This window comes from Myodes glareolus, chromosome 14, assembly GCF_982192425.1.
Source record: "Myodes glareolus chromosome 14, mMyoGla1.1, whole genome shotgun sequence".
Lineage (NCBI taxonomy): Eukaryota > Metazoa > Chordata > Mammalia > Rodentia > Cricetidae > Myodes > Myodes glareolus.
The window spans coordinates 68,057,120-68,074,715 of record NC_142039.1 but is presented as its reverse complement, the minus strand read 5'-3'; the positions used below and the strand labels follow the sequence as shown (position 1 = coordinate 68,074,715).

The 17,596-nt window shown below is 48.4% G+C and overlaps 1 protein-coding gene across 3 annotated transcripts in view; it reads right to left on the bottom strand.

The window, feature by feature from the left end:
* Syk (spleen associated tyrosine kinase) overlaps positions 1–17,596 on the bottom strand; it is a 68,888-nt gene that overhangs the window by 46,283 nt on the left and 5,009 nt on the right. The window contains exon 1 of one of the 3 annotated variants that reach the window (XM_087896598.1): positions 9,343–9,540. The exons of 1 other annotated variant lie outside the window; for it this stretch is intronic. The gene's annotated coding sequence lies outside the window, so the exon portion shown is untranslated. Of the gene's footprint in view, positions 1–9,342; positions 9,541–17,596 lie in introns of those variants that run through there. One more of the 3 variants, XM_087896595.1, reaches the window with a different exon arrangement.

Sequence of the window (17,596 nt, the reverse complement as noted above, 5' to 3'; positions counted from 1 at the left end):
TCATCGCAACCTACCACTGTGGCTTTCGTGTCCTGTCTGGACTCTCCTCCTCTGACTGCAGGAGCGTCCACAGCTCGGGATCATTTCAACACCCTCAACAGTATTGAGAACTCTCGCGTGCTTTCTCAGTTCAACTTTAACAATTGTGTGAGGCCACTGTATAAAAGCATGAACTTGAGAAAGATTAAAGAAGACCCCAGTCCTGACAAACCACCCCCTTGTTCCTCCTTTGTTCACCTCTGCCCAGAGTTAGCCTATAGTTACTTCTGTACACACCTGTCTAGGTTGCTCTACAGCAGTGAGGTGTAGGGGAGCCTGTCAGAACACAGCAAATCTCTCACTCTCTCAGGGCCTTTAGGAGGGAAGTTATACACAAGGCTTTAGAAGTAAAGAAATGTGTGTGCACACATGCATGTTCATGCGGATGTTTGTGCACATCCACATAAGTAGGCCAGAGGTCAACATTGGGGTTATTTTTGAATCATTCTTCACCTCATTCTTTTTGAAACAGGCCTCTCACTGAACCTGGAACTTGTCAGACGGGCTAGACTGGGTGGCCATCAAGCTCCAGAATCCTGCCTCTGCCCCTGTGCCACCAAGCATGACTGTTCTGCAGGGGTTCTGACCAAGGCAAGCACCTTACTGACTGAGCTAGCACCCAGACTGAGGGGATGGTTTTTGACATGAAGTAATACTTTGGGATTTCCTTGGCTGTTTGTCTCCATTTCAATTGTCTCCGTGATCCATTGTCACAAGGTGTGATCTCTTTAACACATTAGCAGGGCTGGCTGTGAGGGGCTTGAAAGAGACCACTATATCTCCATGCCTGGAGCAGCTCTTGGTGTTTGGCGGAGGGTTATAAAAATAAATACATGAATGCTTGATGATTAACAGACATTCAGCCTTACTAGTGAGTTCTTCACTGTGTGTTGGTTGACCCAAGCTCCTTTTGGATACCCAAAAAGTAGCTTGACCTTCCCAGATCCACTCACCCTGACCCTTTGTTTTGAGAGACCATCATATGTCTTCCTACCCTAATGGAAATGACAGCAACTGCAACAGCCAGTCAAGACAATGCTAAAGGCTTTCTGGAGCCTTCCTTCTCTCCCTTCCTCTATAGCTCATCCCCAGAGTCATAAAAAACTTTGCTCTCCAAGAATGGGCACACACTGGGGCAGAGTTGTCCCAGTCTTCACTGATGTGGCCAAGGGGTGAAGGATCTAAATAAGGGGAGGTTCACTGAGCCAGTTTCTAGAGTTCGTCTAGCGGCAGATTTCACAAATAGAATCCCAAGCCACTTGCGCTCCTCACCCACTCCCAACACTGCCTGGGGTGAACACCACCTCTGAGTCTTACCTGGTTCTCCCCATTGAGCCTCATTCTTAGTCCATTTCCTTCTTGGTAAATACAGTGTACTCAAGATGGCCACATCCACAGCACATCCTAAACCTTCCCCCACCTACAAGGCCCTCCTTGACCCGACTCCAGTCCACCCAGCTGTGTTCCACACATGGCTTCTATGCTTCACATGCTGGACACATAATGTCTGGGTTACAGCATTTTCCCTAGTGACTTTCCTCCTTCCCAGGCCTGTGGTCTAAGTTCCTACCATCCCCTCAGATGTTCTGATGATCTGGTTTTCAGGTACCTGTCTTTGTCTGCCATTGCTCCCTGCCAACACATTCTCATTGAAATTCATGTAAGTGCATTTCCCTTATACACAGCTTCCACCCTTCCCTTATGCAAAAATGTAAGCTTCAAAAGTCTGGGCATTTCAGCCGGCTTGATCTAGATTTACCAGATGGCCACAAAACATGTGCTTAGTGCACACATGCCCCTCTTTCATTTTGGAGATTTTACTGCTAATTTCCTAATGAAAATGTTAAAAGTCCAAGTTGTCTGAATCCAGAGGCCCAGCCCTGTCCTTGTGTTGACGCAGCTCACTCCTGTCCTGCATGAGCACACAGCTTCGTGTGGGAAGGAACCTTCTGTCACATGCTCCATGCTTCAAGGAGGAAATGCTGTCTCATCAGATTTCCTGCCTCTTCTCCTCAGCCCTGCTCTTCCTGATACTCCTAAGACACCATGCCTGCTGCTCTCTAATTCCTCAAGGGCCTGCCCGCAGGGGATGTCCTGCCAATGCATTCTTCCTACTCGCCAGTATTTCCAAGGTGCTCATGTATTCCTAATTCTCCCACATGGTTTCACGTTGGACAAGCCCCTTTCAAATGCACCACTGACTTCCATGCTGCTTCTTTCATCTCCTTGGTCTGGGCCAGAGGTCCACAAACACAGCTATGGATGGCCCCAGCAGTCTATCACCTGCCTTGGGCTTCTGGAGAATGAGCAGTTTCTCTTCCACTTGTGGTCATGAGAGCTTCCCTGCCCTCTATTTACATATGAAGACAGGTGCATTAGCACGCTATAACACCCATTAATTTCTCCAGAGCCTTTTACAGTTTTCATCTCAGAGCTGCTCAGCCCGGACAGTCTTGATGGAGGGACTGGACCAGTCTTCGGTATGTGTGTTTATGGTGGTAGGGGCTTCTCTTCCACTTGAGCTGATTTAGCAGCATCCAGCTGCCCACTCACTGGGTGTCTAGAGCAGTTCATTCCCCAATCATGCAAACCAAAAGTCACCTCCAGACATCGCCAAGTCTTCTCTGGGGCATAGGTGTCCTTGACTGGAAACCACTAGCTTAGTTGCTATGTCATGACCACAAATCTTTTATGGCCTGTCTTTGTGTCTTTGGTTTCACCAATACATTAAATAACTAAACATTCCCTTATTTAGTTGATGATCATTCTCAACAACGAGCAGACATTGTGGACATTCCTCCTAAAGGGGAAGCATGAGGGCCCAAAGAATTTTGCGTTTACCAAAATTTACCATAGAGGACCAATGAGCTCATTAGGCTTAATTACAGAATATGGGTGAGGGGTTTATGGACAGGAGCATGGATGACCCTAAAGCAACTGCACTGGAAGATCAGTGCCCAGCAAAGACAACGGCTTCGCCCACGACTACATAGTTAGAATATCTATTCTCTATTCTCCCCCAACCTACATACTCCAGCCCCTCCCTGAGATCCCACACCACATACAGCTAGGGCACAACTGCATACAAATGACAAGAAGGAGTGCCTGTAGTCTCATCTGAGGGTACATTGGCCCACACTCCCCCCTCCTTCTCAGAGGTTGGGTCATGGTTCCCAGATTGGCTCCTGATGCCAATCTAACAGCTAACCTGAGAAGGAGGCCGGCTATCTTGCTCTAAGGATAGTGCCATTCCACAGCAGAGGACAGGAGGCCCAGAAGGCCACTTACACATGATGCCCTCCAAACCTAGAAGGCAGCAAGGATGGGATGCAGAGCAGAAGTGAAAGCAAGCTCCACGAGTGTTCCTCCTGGTCCTGCATGACCCTGACACCCGTGCACCTCAGTAGTTCTCCTGTGGCCATGGAAGACATGGTGTCAGAGTGACCGTAGGGCTTTGGTTAAGAATGGAAGGCGGATACCACGGCCGTGGGTGCCTCACGATGGCAAGGTCTGAGCAGAGAGGAGAACTGGGTCTCACAGACACGCAGAGGAGGAAAAGAACCGCAGGCCTGGCAGGAGGGCATGTGCTCACCAAACAGGGACAGACACATCGGTATAAGGAAGATGAAATACTTAATGAGGCCAGGAAGGAGCCTAAAGCAATTTTCTTCTTACATATGAGAGAGAGAGAGAGAGAGAGAGAGAGAGAGAGAGAGAGAGAGAGAGAGAGAACATAATGCATGTACATGTGAAGGCCAGAGGATGTCATCAGGTATCTTGTTCTCCATGTTATTTTTTGAGATAGGGTCTCTCATTAACCCTGGAGCTTCCTCTAACTTGGCTTGCCTGGCTGGCTAGGGAGCTCCAGAGATCTATTTTTCTCTGCTTCCCTCGCCCTGGGACTACAACACCTGTCACACCCGCCTTTTACTTGGGAGCTTAGAAAGTGAACTCATGTCCCCAGGCTGGCAGCACAAGCCCTTGTCTAACTGAAAAACTTCTGAACTTCCTTTGCCATTAGACAATCACATGCCAATTCCCCAGTCCCAGGACTAAGGTGGACTGTGTGACCTTTGCCCTTTCATAGGCATCTGTTAATGATATCTTGTCAACGTCAACGTCTCCATAGAGACTGAGCAATAGCTGTACCCTCCCTTGCAGGTACAGTGTTTCTGATAACCTCTGAGCTAATTAAGCAATCACATTTCTCAGGGTAGTCATAGGCAGATCCTTAGATCCCGGAAAGCATGTATGAAAAATCAGACTGCAGAAGCAGCCAGCACCTGGAAAATATCTGAATGGACCATTAACAAACACCTGGGCAGTGAGTAAGGCTTTAGGTCTGGGTTCCCAGTCAAGAGAAGGCCTTCCAGCACCCGGAATTTGAGAGAGGAGGAAAACTCACACAAAGAAAGGCATTGTAAATGAGACAGCTCATTCACTTCCCAGCCACCCAGACCCGAACAATCAACACAAACTATATTAACTACAACAGTTTGGCCAATAGCTTAGGCATATTCCTAGCTAGCTCTTATATCTTAAATTAACTTATTTCTATTATTTTATATTTTACCACGAGGCTCGTAGTTTGTTACCTCTTGCTTCCTGAGCAGCTACATGGCGTCTCCTTGACTCCGCCTACTCTCTCCATATATCATCTCTGTTCAGATTTCCTGCCTGGCCTTCCTCTGCTAAGCCATTAGCCGAAACAGCTTCATTCATTAACCAATAAAAGCAACACATATACAGAAGGACTTCCCATATCAAGAAATGCTGACAATGTGTGATGTGATGCCTGAGGTGTGTTCCAGGATGCTATGAGCCCGTCCCATCTTCCCTCACCTCTTCTCTATCTGTGCACACAGACTGGAGGCCAGGGCACTCTGCCTGGGTTCTGTGAGGGCAGCACCGTCTGAGCCAAAGACTTGCTGTCTACTGTGTTTGGGATCAGAGACAACTCCAGCATTCTGGTTAGTTTACTATCACAGGCGTCATGGCTCACACACCTCACAGTGTCGCGTCTCTCTCTTTTCTCCTCTCTCTATCCCATCCGTACTCCCGCCCTTGTCCCTACTCTCTTCCCCTTATGCACAGAACTAAATACAGTTACTTCCTGTGAAGCGCAGTAGATTTTTTTCCACAGAGGTGCCCTGAGCATGGCGCTCACAAATTTTCAAACAGTTTCTCAGGGAACTTTGAAGGTTAAATCCTGGCGATTCCCTGGCTATGTTTCTATCAGCCAGACAATGCACAGCCGGTAGCAGCCCAGTCCACTCAAAGAAACAGTTTATATGCGTTGTCAATGCCCCGACACTGAACCCTAGGCAGCCTTCCCATGCATGTGAGAAGCTCACCGAACATGGAGATTTACTTAATGAACCACACCACAGCCTTATTGTGCCCAGAGACACTAGGCAGCGCAAATGTTTTCAACCATTTCCAATAGGGATGGCCCGACAAAAACCACTATTAAAAGGTGGCTCCAAAGAGATGAAGAAAATGGGGGCTGTTTACGCTGTGAGACAAGAAGAGGGCCACTGCCCTGCGATTGTCACCTTGACAGCCTGGAGTCGTCTGTGAGGTGGAGCCACAGTTGAGGGGTGGCCTGGGTCCATGTCTGCGAGAGACTGTCTTCATTGATGAGTTATGTGGGAAGACCCACCCACCACAGGCAGCACGATCCCTAAGCAAGCAGTCCCAGGCTGGACAAGAAGGCAAGCTACGCCTGAATCTGAGTGTGAGCCAACAACAGCATTCTCACACAGTTTCTGTTTCAAGTTCCTGCTTAAGTACCCACCCTGACCTCTCAAGACAGACTGTGACCTGGAAGTGTAAGCCAAACAAACCCTTTCCTCCCGCCAGCTGTTTTTAGTCAGAGTGGTTTTTTTTTTTTGTTGTTGTTGTTGTTTTGTTTTTGTTTTTTAATCACAGAAAAAGAATGAAATCACTCAGTGCATGTCCACAAATAACGGCAAAGGTACCATGAATGACTGGGTTTGCAAATACGTTTTAGTGAATAAAGTGCCTGTGTGCATGTGTGCGTGCATGCATGTAAGTGTGTAAGTGTGTGTGTGGACTCACTAAAGGTCAACCTTAGCTGTTGTTCCTCAGACTCCATCCACCTCCTTCTCTGGGACAGGCGCTCTTACTGGCTTAGAACTTTCCAGACAGGCTAGACTGGCTAGTCAGCCATAGAGATCCACCTGTTCCTACCTCCCCAGAGAAGTGTGAGCCACCATGCCTGCTGCTATTGGCGTTGTCTTTTTATAAGTGTGCTGTGTCCCCATCAGTGGGCCACAAGAGCCCCTGGTGTAATGTGGACTGTGGCTGGAGGAAAAACAGCACCCAAGGGTAACTTCTGCCCACTCTGGGCTACACAGAGAAACAAAATCAGGAAGATGCAAATACAGACTTACGACACTTGAAACCACATGGCCACCCTGAGGCAAAACAGTCCCACTGAGTGTATCTGGGAAATTTCCTTGCAGCTTTAAGTTGAGTAAGTTAAGTGCCAGAACTTCATTAAAAAGAAAAACTTCCTCCAGGGGTTAGGGTAATTTTCATAAAAAAGAGGAATGAACCCAGCCTAGAGGGAGAGTCAGTCTCGCTAGGGTAGTCAGGCTGGTTAGTGAGCGAGAAATAACGAAGGAAAAGGAGGTGCCACAGGCCCACCCCACAGCACCGGGCTCTGCCCCTAACTTCCCACAGCTCCTCTTCCCGGAGGAGCTGTGAGCATTCACGTGGCTTCTCTGTGGGATCTCACCATGCGGAAAACACATGGGTACAGGCTGGGGCCTGAGCACGGGAGAATGGATCCCAGGGGATACTGGGCCTGAACTGCTCAGGACAGCTGCTTTGGCTTCATCCTCTGGGATGCTACCCTGTGGGGGGTCTGTCCCCCCAGCCTTCCTGTACCCTGCCTGGATGTCACCATGCACAGACACCTAGCCTCTCAAGGAGAAACCACACTTCTCTGAGGTACACCCCCGCCCCTGTTCTGTACTGGCAGAAAGCATAGGAATCTTCTCATAATACAGAGGCCTGCACTTCAAAGAGAGGAGGCATAGCCAAGGCTGGCCGGCAGAATGTCCATCCCCGTTCAGGAATAGAGAGACAATAAAATAAAATGAAAAACCAGGACGGTGTGAGGCAGCTTCATAGCAGAGAACCCCAGAAACACACCTGACAAAGGCTGACATCTCAGCAGGCCCATGATCACTCCCAGAGTCCACAGACAAGTTCCCTAAACTGGTCTGCGTGCCCACCTTGACGCCGTTAGCACGTTTCACTATTAACTGTTTGCTTACAAACAAGCAGCCAGCCCACCTAAGTGCACTTACTATCTGTGCACACTCGTGTGCATGGGGGGGTGTGCATATGTGTAGAAGCCGGAGAGTGATCTCAGGGTTGCCCCCCAGGGGTCGTCCTCCTGGTGTTTTGAGCCCTAGGGTTCTGCCTTTCTCCACACTTCCTCAGCACCCTAATTACCCAGTGCCAGCCGTTCAGCATTTTAAAATCTGAGAGCTGGGGACTGAATTCAGGTCTCTGTTCTTGCTCGACAAGCGCCTTACCAACTAAGCCATCCCCCCAGCCTCTGGTGCACTTAATTTTCAAATCTAAATCGTAGCCCCGTCAGATCAACCTGTTGGATGGATACCACAAGCTCATCAGCAAGTGCTGTGCCAGAGAGAACATGCACACGCTTGTTTCTCTGACAACATGAAGGGAGAAGAAAGTTCTGGAATAAAAGGTGCCATAGCCAGGATTGCATATACCCTGGTTCTTGAGTGTACTTTTTGCATCTCATGACAACTGGCTGACATGACCTGCAGATGACAGACACTCCTGGAACAAGGAAGAGAGCGCTCTCAGGTGGAGCTTCTGAGTTCTCAGGGCACCAGATCCACACACCCTTTTGACTAGAGAAGACTCAGCAAGGTGGCCAAAGAATGGGAAATTGGTACAAACGTGTAAACTTCTGCTATAAGCCAGCATTTTCCTCCTTAACTTGACATTGCCAGAGTGGAAAGCAGGTAGACCATATTCACCCTGGACAGGCAGGTAGAGCAAATGAACAGCCCTTGGCACAGCAGAGAAACCTACCACCCAAGTCCCTCCCCACTTGAATGGAAACAATATCATTAGTCCCAGTGCCTTACTGTAAAATGAAGGTAGAGACAGGAAAAATCCCCAAAGTTCGTGGGTCAGGAAGAGTATATATGCAACGCTGAACAACAGAGAGGCTGACGTCCACTTGGGGTTGTGTTCTGACATCCATGCACCATGGCATGTGTGTGTCAGTACACACACACACACACACACACACACACACAAACACACATGCGTGCACACTATATATATATATCTCCACACACACTATATATATATTCACACTATATATACATATATATCCACCATATGCACATATATACATTCACCTCTCTCACACACACGCACACACACATACACCATACATATAGGCATATACATGTTCGCATACATACATACCACATAACTCACACACAAAACACAAAACATGCAAATACCAACAGCTGACCAAATATCAGGCATTTCATAGTAAATATGTCTCCTAGCTTTCATTGCCACCATCTTAGGGCAAAGCAACCAGGACAGGTGAACAGCCAAGTTAGAGTATTCTTTTGGTTCCCACCTCAAGCCCCAAGAAGCTCTATCCCAGGCAACCCCAGTTAGGAGGCCAGGGCGGAGGCCACAGGGGACACTGTGATCAGCAGGCACCATTTCTGTTTAGGACGTGGGGGCTTGGCTGAAGCCACTGGAGTCTAGGCACTATTTTTTTTTTACTTCCCCATCTGCCCATCTCATAAAAACAATCAACACAGGCCTTCAAGGCCTCTACAGAAGCCAAGTAACCTAAGTTAGACACAAAGGACACATGATACCTTCTTAAGGAAACCCAGGTTTTTCTGAAGTTCGTGACTATCAAATATTCCAGGAGATTATGATGGACTCCTGAGATTTCATGACTGTATCTAAATACACAAATTACCCCCAAAGCTCAAAGAAAGTGGCGAAGGTTTTGTGTACAGGGGAGAAATACAGTTTTATCACATGAGAATTACAGTATTGTCAAGTCCTTCACAGCTCAAGATGAACGAACATAGCCAGGGTATAGTGTCAGCCAGGGAAGCGTGCACGCACACACACACACACACACACACACACACACACACACACACACTCTGATACTGGCAAGCCCTCCCATGCCAGTCCATGGCGCAGAATCCTGGGGTCACACTGTTGATCGCTGCAGACCTGACTTACCTTCCTGGACTCACAGAAGGCCTGGGCTCCCAGGCTCCAGGCGGCATGGAGTGTGGACCGCACCAAGCTGGCAGGCTTGAAAATGGGGATGGCTGTAACGGAGAACAGACCGAAGAGAACAGTGGAGGTTTCCTGCTGTTGACTGGTGTCTGTAACTAGGGAAGTGGCTTTTCCTCAAAGTGTCAGTAAGCAAGACAAGACAGAAAGCAGAAGTGAGAGGCCCCAGGACAGACTGTTAATTTCATAGTCAAAATGAAGCTCGAGTCGGAAGGCAGGGATTCCGTACAAACACCTGCCAGCTGAGGAGGGTCAGTGAACATGGCAGTTCCCGGTCAGGATGGGCACACGGTTTCCCACACTTTCCCCACACATCCTGGTTAAAGCCATGTACCAAATTTAGGGAATATCAAATTTTCTTCTTACTTTTTCTTTTTATTTTACTGTAAACCATGTTTCATGATTTAATAATTCTGTTGATAATTTTGAGGGCTCGAAGAGGGTTTTGTTAATTTTTGTCTACAGTTTTCTATTTCTGGTTTTAAAGTTTTTGCCATTGTGGTTTAGGATTAATTTACTAGAATTCCACAGAGCACCCTTGCCTAAGATTACAGGCAACCGACTTGACACACTTCTTTTATCTGTTGTATCATCGTGGCGTGGGTGTGCCACTCAAAGGCATGTTGGAAGCTTTGTCAGGGTGTGGCAGGACTTGTAAGAAGTGGGGTCTGGTCTGAGAGGCCACTTGGTCACCATCCTTGGAAAAGATTAACGGCTATCTGAGGGGACTAAGTTAAGTCTCAGTGGACTGGGTCAGTCCCTTTGACAGGAGATAGTTGTAAGGCAAGGTCAGTTCACCAGTTTGGTCCCTCTCATACCAGTACCCTACCATGTTTTTCTGCCACTCGGTGTCACCTGCCAGGATGGCATGACTGAGGCACTCACCTGAAGTGGCTGCCGGACCATGGGTTTTTAAGCCCTAAACTGTTAGCCAAATTAAACTCCTTTTCTTGGTAAGGTACTTCGTCTCGGGAATTCTGTTATAGCCTTGGACTTAGATTCAGAACGTCTCCTCTAGCACTACTCTGGACATCATTCTCAAAATGTTGGTAACCTGTTGTCCAGTCTTAAAAAAAGTATTATTTTATGTGTACGAACACGTTTCCTCCATATTGTATGTGCAGCGCACATGTGGAGGAAAAGTATTCACTTGGCTTTTTGAATGTAAAGTTAACAGATTCTCTAAGCAAGTATTTTATCTTGGTAATTACTCCACGTGAGCCTGAACGGAATGCGTTCTTCTGCTGTAAGGCGGAACATCTCACAGACGCCAGGGTGAAGGACAGTGTTGCTCTGGCCTCTTCGTTCCTATCAATTTTCTATTTGATCCACCTACTATAGAAGGAGGGAAATGGAGACTCCAAGTCATAATAGTGGCATCTTCTCTTCATGTCTTTGATCTTGCTAGGGTTTACCTTATGCATGTTGATGCCCTGTTGATCTGCGTGTGCAGGCTGAGGGTTGCTGTGTCTCCTTCTGTTATTGGGTAAGCATGGCCTTGAAGCCTTGACCCCTGTTCACTGTAGAGGTTTTGGCCCTGTCAGGGATTCAGTGAGTGAGGAGGGCTCTGAAAGGAAGAATCCACTTGAGAAGTTCCAGCTGGGTGTGGCTATGACGATGTGTTTTGTCTTGGAAAGTTTGGGTGCTTTCCAAAGTTACTGCTCACTCACTCCCTGGCCTCTTTCTCAGATCTTTGCTGTGGAAACTGAGTGAGGTGTGTATGTTAACTACAGCTTTTTTACTGTCTTTATCTTCTGGCGTTTTGATAGCAGGGACTTGCTGCTATTAGGGGTATATCCATCCCAGCACTGAGCAATCTTCAGAGAAAGTGTAAACAAATCAACCAAAGTCCACCTTGAACTGCCTCCTTTTTCAGGCTCTCATATGCTGACCCGCGTGTCCTCTGCTCTGATCCCTCTACAGAAACAGGTGATGAGGGAAGACCCTCTTCCAGAGCCCGACATCACTCTGTAAATAACCCAGCCCTGGGCCTGCTCGGCTCTGCCTCCTCTTACCCTCTGCAGGAAACACAGACAGGCTCTGCTCCGCTGCCCCTCATGTCCTCTGGACTCACCCCTGTAATGTTTCTCCACGGGGTCCTTCAAGGCACAGAGTGCCTCTTGTTCTGAGGGATCTGTGATCACAGATGGCCTCCCAGTGATAGTCTGGGTTTGATGTCCTGCTACATCCATGATTCATTTCAAAGATGAGCCCACTGGGAGTCTACGTAGTTACTCAAAGGAAATCAAAGGCGAGAAGCCACAGGAAAAACTAACAGCAGACGAGAATGTTTGCCCAAGCATGGTTCTGGGTCGAGAGCACTACACAGATAGCCAAAGAAGGTAGCTGACCAAAATCTTAAACCGCAGTTGCCTGTGAGGGGAAAGAGGGGCAGGAATGGAAAGGCACTGGGGACCAACTGACTGAGGTTGCATGTGGAGGGGTAAGGACCAGAAAATAAATGACAGGTATTGTTCTGAGCAGCAAAGAGGACAGATGTTGAGTCTGCAGGGAACCCACGCACGGAGGCAAGAGCTTGAGAAAAAGGATGCGGAACTTTAAAAATTCTAAAAGGCAGAGAAGATCCAAGGTAAATAACACTGATGTCCCCAAATACAGAATTAAATAAGGAGGCGGAATGTATGTTTAAGTTAGACGTACATTTTCAGAAACAAAAGAGGCCTCATCCCTAGGGTAAAAGGAACGTCTTAGCTCCAAAACTAAAGGAAAAGTAAGTCACCTGACCTCAGCTGAAAATAGGACCCATCTTCTACTTCTGGGCGTGCATCTCAGGGATTTGAAATCAGAATGTGGAAAAAAAGCAGTGGCAAGTCTGTTGTTCACTGAAATGCTACTCACAATAGCCAGGAGGCAGAACCAGCCTAGGGTCCGGCCCACCAGTGGACGAGAGGATAAAGCAATATGGTCGGCATAGGCTGTCAGTGCTGTGTAGGGATGAAATGGAAGTGAACTCTGCCATTTGTAACAACAAATACATGGACCTTGAGGACATGAAATGAGTCGGACATAGAGAAACAAGACACATTATCACATAGAAGCCATGCGGTTCTTTCCTCAGAACTGAAATGCTCCCCCCGACCCACGGAACAGGGGAAGAGGCTCAGAAAACTCAAGGGAAGGAAAGCTGGGAAAAGGACACTCCCCTTGGGAGCTGCCAGAAAGCTGGGCAGGGGTCAGAGATGCAGCCTTGGTAAGCTTTTAGGTGAAAGTGGCTGCCTTTGAGCCACCCCCATTCTGCTCCCGTGGTGCCAATAAACTCACTAACTCACCAAGCTAGACTTGGTCCAACTGGTTTCTTTGAGGTGAACAGACATTTGCTCATATCTCCCCAAGAAAGGTCAATGAAATAGAAGTGAAGTCTAGAACACCGAAACTCAAAGAAATGAGATATACTGGTGGTTACCAGTCAGGGATGTGACCAGAAGGCAGGGAGTGGTGGTCTTGGGACCTGAGGAATACTTGAGTCTTTGAGGCCATGAATATGTTAATTAGCTTGATCTGGTCACTCCTGGCTGCTCAGACACAGCCTAACACCATGGGCTTCTTATCTACCAGACCTCAATCTCAGAGGGCAGTGAGCAGTGTCTTCAAACAGCCCAGGATGTGCTGGTCCAGCTGGGCTCAGGGCTGAGCAGAAAGGAACTTTAGAACTTGGAATAATTGTATATCTTTATCTTTATTAGGGAATGAAAGGGGACTGTCTAACTTCTAAACAACTGCTTCGAAGCTTCTGATGGTTCTTAGAAATTCAGAGAGCCCACTGCAGCCTGCAGAAGCAGTCTGGAACCACCTATGCCTCCCAGTGATGCTGGGGACAGCTCATTGGCAACAGCAAGCTCAGCCACAAGAACAGCGCTGGGGTTCTAAGGAAGTCCTGTGGAAACCCAGCATTCAGGGAAACAGTTGAGGTGTTCCATCTTGACTGACAACTTGGTGGACTCGGAGTCACCATGGAAACAAATCTCTGGGACCAGCTGTGAGGGATTCTCTAGATTAGGTTAAGGGGAGAGGACCCATCCTTACTTTAGGCGGTACCGTTCCATGGACTGGGGTCCCAGACTGAATAAAAAGGAGAAAGCAGGCTGAGGGCCGGCATCTGTTGCTCCCTGATTCCTGACTGAAGATGCAATGTGGCCTAAAGCTCCTGCAGCCAAGCCCTCCCTGCCATGATGGACTGGACCCTTAAATTGTGAGCCAGAATAAGCCCTTCTCTTTTCAAGTTGCCTTTTTTTGTGAGGAGGGATATTTTTGTCACAGCACTGAGAAAAATAACCAATATACCCTTTCAGTTAAAATCCCTCCACAACATATCCCTTAGACTTGTGGGTCTTGTGAGAGGCTCTTTCTGGAAGTTGTGCTGGGAGCTGTCACCAGAGCACTGCGATGGCTGTGGGGGGTGGGGCAGCCCAGGCAGCTGCACTTCCTGATGCCAGGCTGATTCATGAGAGGGAGGAAGTCTCCTAATCTGCAGGGCCCCTCAGAGCAACACCTCTTGTGGTGTTTTCTCCTCTCCCAAATTACACAGCACAGAAATGCTAGGGGCAGGTGATTCAGTCTCTCCTTAGACTCCAAGTGAGCAGGCGGAGGGGCTGAATCCTGAGGAGACTCACAGGGCCCAGTGGGAGGGGCCCCCGGTTCCTCACTCACTTATGTCCACCAAAAGGACCTAAGGATGCTCTGGCCTGTTGCTGGCCTCAGGGGCCCTTCCAGTTCCTCAGAGCTCATGGTAGGAAATGGAACTCTGTCCCAGCAAATAATCTCGCTTTTCTGTATTCAGAAGAGCAGAATGAGAGAACTTACTGAACATGGCCTTTACAGTTTGTCCCCAGAAGGGACATGATCCCTATTTGTACTACATAGTTGTTGACTCTCTCACTGGCTCGCTCGCTTTGTGTGTGTGTGTGGGGGGGATATGCCTCTGTGTGTGTTGGGGGGGAGATGCCTGTGTGTGTGTGTGTGTGTGTGTGTGTGTGTGTATGGGTGTGCATGTGGCACGTGTGTAATACCAGGGATTAAAAACCCAGGCCTCACACATTCTAGGCATGTGCTCTATCACTGAGTTCCAACCCAGACCTTGATTATTCTTTTAAAGCTGCAGAGAACTGAACAAAATACCAAGAATCTCCCAAACCCCAAATCCTCATAAACAAAACAAGAAAATTAAGCTTTGTGAGTGTTCAGCTCTAATGGGCCCTTTATGTCATCATTGTACCCTGTCCCAAGGGCCAGGGAACACCAAGGAGGGAGGAGGGAAAGAACATAGAGCAGGAGGACAGGCAGAAACGCTGTGAAACGCGGTCTTCTGGACATGCCATGGCGATCGCATGCAAGAACTCCCATCAGATGTGGGTACCTGCGGAACCCGCACAGGACCAAGTCATTCAACTTTTCAGCAGTGATGGAGGGATAGTGAAGGCCCGTGCCTAGCTGAGAAGTCACTGGCAGGTGATGGTAACTGAGGGATGGAACCTTTTCCTCAGGCTGCCCATGCTCTGGTGCACAGCTTTGCATCCTTGTGTGAACTGGCAACCCTGACGGGTCTCAGTGGGTTACTAGAGGAAGAGGAGTAGGAAATGGAGGAGAGGAGGGTAGTGAGGAGGTGAAGGGGAAGGAGGAAGAGGAGACGGAGGTGGGAGGGGCTTGTTGAGTCGGGGAAATAGTGGATGAATACAATCAGAATATATTATATAGACAAGTCTGAAATTCTCAAGGTATAAACAAAAACCCTATTTAAAAAATGATATTTCAGGAGCTAAGTCCTGCGTAGTATCTGCAAAGGACTGGCTCACAGTCACTCCCCACCTCGCATCGTACCCAGGTCTGCAGCTGCTTGAGTCCTTAGCAGTGTGCAGAACATGCGTGTTGTCTTGGTTACTCTTCTATCGCTGCAAAGAGACACCGTGGCCAAGGCAACTTAGAAAAGAGGACAATGATTGGAGCCTTCAGTGCCAGAAGGTTAGAGTCTGTGATCGTGGCGGTGGGGAACATGGCGGCAGGCAGGCAGGGTACTGGAGCAGCAGCTGACCTTACATTTTGATCCACAGGCAGAAGTGTTCACATAGTCCCCTCAGTGGCACGCCTTTCCTTTCCTTATCAGTCCTAAGGAAACCTGAACTGGTCCCAGTGGTTGCCGCGCTGATGTCTTACAAATAAGGATTCCGCCGCTGAGAACTGTAATAAGCCCTCACCCTCTCACCTTAAACAGTGGAGTTGGTTCAGTTACCATGTAGTCCTCACAGCAGAGCTTCCTGAAGATGGACCCAGCCTCAGACCGAATAGTCAAAGACACCCACTCTGTCTGTACTGAATATGTGCACATTGTCCTTCATGCCCTGGTTCCCTGACAGTACCATGTATCCACACACGTGTGTGTGTCAGGTGTCACGAGCAATCTAGAGAAGGATAAGGTGTGTGTGAAGATGGGTGTGATGGCTTGAATAAAAATGGCTCCCAGAGGCTCCGATGTTTGAATAGTTGGTCCACTCTGTATTCATGACCCTCCTGCAAGGCCTTGCAAAGCCATGTTGCTTGTAAAAAGACCCTTTCCTCGGTCTCCAGGTGACCAGCAGTGTTTTATCCTTGGTTCCAGCTCTTTCCCATCAGTGCTTGCAGGGGGTTCATTTTCTGAGGCCAGCAGCTCAGATTTGTGCAGCACAGCTGTGAGACTGGACAGGGGCTCCCGGGAGTGGGGAGCCCAGCATCACTGTGTAGATGAGATAACATGAACCTAAGTAACTGAAGGAAATGGTGGAGTCGGGATCCTGGGTGCCTCTGTCAACTATGCTGCACTGAGAGGGCCTAGGAAACCACCATTTAGAATTGGACAGCTGCTGATCAAAGCCACCGTCCCAGAGTTCTCATCAGAAGGGGTGTGTGACATGTCCTGGGGCTCTCTGTGGTCAGCGCAGCAGTGCAGGTAGACACATCTGGAGCCGAGCAAGTGACCGCACACACAGTCGGCACATGGCTCACACAAGGGCTGCCTTCAGGTCACCCTTGGCTGCAGCCTGAAAGGCTCAGCTGTCAAGCCACAGTCACCCAGAAACCATAGCCCAAGCTCTCAACCAGAAGAAAGGCAGCTTGTGTTCTCATGAGAAAAAAGCCAGGTCACAGAATCAGGCACAGAACCAACGGTGTGATCACAAAGTACTGGACGGACTAAGAGAAAATAATCACGAAGATAGAAACCGCTCCAACGGACTTGTGTGGAAGTGGGTGCAGGCGGGTACACGCTTTCTCTCCCTGAGAGTTATTTTATACGTTTTCATCTTTTGTGAGTCGGCTCAGAATAGACTGGCATTCACAAACACTCAAACACCTGAAAATTCCAAGATTGGCAGAGTTTATGAACACAAACACCTGTGGACAGAGGGAAGCTGGTTGCCTGATTCCTACCCCACTGTTATGTCTCTGCTTCTGTCTCTGACTCTCTCTTTCTCTCTCTCACACATCAAATGGGGAATGAACTTTTGGGATCACCTAGTCTTTGCAACTAACACACAAAAACAGCCATGATACCCAGCATACTCACCAATTCCTATCAGTTGAAACTCCTTGGCCTTCAAGAAAGAGCTTCTTATCCTGTGAGCCGTTCTAAAACAGCAGTCTCCCCATTCCTCTCCCATGGCTCCAGGCAGAACGGGGCAGAAAGCCACACCCCAGACCTCTCAGCATCTCAAGATGGACCCAAGCATCAGGGACCGAGACGGCGTCCAGGCGGCACTGCACAAACTGTGAAAACTTTGTCTGCATGACCTTGGGCCATGACCTTGGGCCATCCTCAATCTCCCTCCCAAGCTTTGGCCCTCGCTTGGGGCCAGAATTTGCCCAGCTGTTGTGACAAATGTCGTTGATTCAAAATTAGTTTCCTTCCTGGTCCACTCACTGCCCATCCTTCCAACAAAACCTCTCTTTGTTGTTATTCTCCTAACTTGAAAAAGACTCGCTTCTAGCCATGTCAGGTTTACACACTCAGGGAAGCAGGCATAATGACAATGGCTATTTCCCCATGTCCTTCAGATGAGTTCTGCTTGCTAAACTCCATCCTTCTCATGTCTTCCGCGTTGGTTCAAAGACAGTTTTCTGAAGGTGGTGTTCACAGCCCACAGTGGTCACCTTAGCACAGTTAAGAGAACTGATGGGAAGGCCAGGCCTGGGCTTTCCACAGAGACCATTT